Raw genomic sequence first — 2835 nt, 5'->3', positions numbered from 1 at the left:
CGCACGGGGGGTGCTTTCCGAGCCCCTGGGCCCACTGGGGACGTCCGGGCGGCGGCGGCCGCAGACGCGGGCCTGCGAGCCGCGCGTTCCCAGCAACTTGTCAGTTCTATTGTTGCCGAACGAGTGAGTCACTTCGCATCTCCTTTCGCCGCCGCTCCGCTTGCTGGACTCCCAATTGCCTCTCACCCCGCCCCTCGAGACCCCCACCAGAAGAGGCCCCGCGCGCCTAGCACCCGGTGGCGGCGCGGAGCAGTGGGCGCCGGGGAGGGGGCAGGGACCAGCTTGGAAACTTGCGGGAGAGGTGGCGAGTTGCGGGAGGCGCCGGCGTCGCTCTCGGGCCGCGCCGAGGAACGCGTGGATTCGGGGACCCGGTGCGGGCGCTGAGCTCGCTCGCCCCCTGCTCGCGCCGAGGTGGCAGCGAGTCACCCGGTGCCCCCAGTGCTCTTGTTCTGCTCCCCATACACACTTTGGGCCTCGGTGGTCTTTCGCTGAGCCTGTTTCCTCTGCCATAGGACCTGCTAGAAGTGGCCGAAGATGAATCCCCAGCAACAGCGCATGGCCGCTATAGGGACCGACAAGGAGCTGAGCGACCTGCTAGACTTCAGTGCGGTATGAGAGCTTTTCACCGCATCTTGGGGGTCTGCTGAGGTGTACGAAAAAAGGAAGACGGGGAAAGCGGTGTGGAGACTAGGCAGCGTAAACTCCATCTGTTTTGAGCAGTAGTTCTCAGGGCTGGAGTCCAGCTCCCCCAAGTTGGACACCTGAACTTTGATGTAATGTCTAGACTTGCAGATTTAAAACTTTAATGCCAGAGGGGTCATTTGATTTAACTAGTTAAAAGGAGGACGATGGAATCATGAACTTTGGTTGAGTCACCCTCTGACCTTGATGATTATGAGGGATTTTGGACTTTAAATGAAAATTATTTTTTCTTCAACACTGCTCACCATTTCCCACCCCAAAATGTGATAATGGTTTATGGTACCTGAAAGATGTCAGCTACAAGAAAGCCAGTCCGGGGCCAGAATTTCTAGCCTTTTGAGCTGAGTATTTTTATTTTAAGATATATGTATACAGTACGTGTGTGTGTAAATGTGTTATATATACCGGTATATTCTTAACATGGGAGATGACTTAAAAATACTAGCTAAAACCAAAGAGCAGACTGCCCTTATTTCTAGGGTTGAATTCCTTTATTAATAAACTGCTGTTAGGAGGCAGGACCTATATACCTGCTTTATAGAACTGTGTTATAATCCTTACTGTATGTAGTAATTTCGTTGAACATGATTCTGATTATGTGAGTGTATTAAGTTGTGATGTAAATGTAATGAGATAACTTAGTTCCAAAGTGAAGATCGTGGATAAAAATTTACTTTTTAAATTTAACAACATTGGAATCTCTCATATAAGTGACTGAGTTTTCAGAGCAGAATGTAACCAGTGTATCCAAGTAGTGTTAGGAAATAATATCACTCAGTCATTTTGCCTCCCTCCGTCTGAATGTATCTCCAGTTTTATTTCAACTTCCTTCTGAAGTGCAGTAACTAACCGATGACTCTTGGTGGACTTTTGATTGCAAAGAGTTTAGAGAAATATCAGGACTGACAAATATATTTGGGTTATTTTGCAGATGTTTTCCCCACCTGTTAATAGTGGGAAAACCAGACCAACGACACTGGGAAGCAGTCAGTTCAGTGGATCAGGTAAGATGATGTCTAAAACTAGAAATTCCTATTTTGGTATTGTGATACACTTTAGTAGAAAAGTACAAAGCATTTTGATATCTTCATGCCTTTCTAGTATTATTGAATATGTGCATATAAAAGGTGGTATTGAGTCAAGCAATAATTAGTAAGATTTATTTATTTTAAAAGATGGCCATTCCCATGGAAATCTGTAGGAAATCAATAATTTTGTGGACANTGTAACCAGTGTATCCAAGTAGTGTTAGGAAATAATATCACTCAGTCATTTTGCCTCCCTCCGTCTGAATGTATCTCCAGTTTTATTTCAACTTCCTTCTGAAGTGCAGTAACTAACCGAGGACTCTTGGTGGACTTTTGATTGCAAAGAGTTTAGAGAAATATCAGGACTGACAAATATATTTGGGTTATTTTGCAGATGTTTTCCCCACCTGTTAATAGTGGGAAAACCAGACCCCCACCTGTTAATAGTGGGAAAACCAGACCAACGACACTGGGAAGCAGTCAGTTCAGTGGATCAGGTAAGATGATGTCTAAAACTAGAAACTCCTATTTTGGTATTGTGATACACTTTAGTAGAAAAGTACAAAGCATTTTGATATCTTCATGATTGGTTGAGTCACCCTCTGACCTTGATGATTATGAGGGATTTTGGACTTTAAATGAAAATTATTTTTTCTTCAACACTGCTCACCATTTCCCACCCCAAAATGTGATAATGGTTTATGGTACCTGAAAGATGTCAGCTACAAGAAAGCCAGTCCGGGGCCAGAATTTCTAGCCTTTTGAGCTGAGTATTTTTATTTTAAGATGTATGTATACAGTACGTGTGTGTGTAAATGTGTTATATATACCGGTATATTCTTAACATGGGAGATGACTTAAAAATACTAGCTAAAACCAAAGAGCAGACTGCCCTTATTTCTAGGGTTGAATTCCTTTATTAATAAACTGCTGTTAGGAGGCAGGACCTATATACCTGCTTTATAGAACTGTGTTATAATCCTTACTGTATGTAGTAATTTCGTTGAACATGATTCTGATTATGTGAGTGTATTAAGTTGTGATGTAAATGTAATGAGATAACTTAGTTCCAAAGTGAAGATCGTGGATAAAAATTTACTTTTTA

At 43.4% G+C, this 2835-nt stretch overlaps 1 long non-coding RNA gene across 1 annotated transcript in view; it reads left to right on the top strand.

The window, feature by feature from the left end:
* The window catches only part of LOC103609953, a 2327-nt gene extending 612 nt beyond the window's left edge, over window positions 1–1715 (top strand). Inside the window, exons 2-3 of the long non-coding RNA XR_552178.1 lie at window positions 513–609; window positions 1634–1715. This is a non-coding gene — a long non-coding RNA (uncharacterized LOC103609953). The remainder of the gene's footprint in view (window positions 1–512; window positions 610–1633) is intronic.
* Window positions 1716–2835: the final 1120 nt, after the last annotated feature.

The sequence above is a fragment of the Galeopterus variegatus genome, unplaced genomic scaffold (assembly GCF_000696425.1).
Source record: "Galeopterus variegatus unplaced genomic scaffold, G_variegatus-3.0.2 Scaffold10354, whole genome shotgun sequence".
NCBI classification, from domain to species: Eukaryota; Metazoa; Chordata; class Mammalia; order Dermoptera; family Cynocephalidae; genus Galeopterus; species Galeopterus variegatus.
This window is presented reverse-complemented; position numbering and strand designations above follow the sequence as displayed.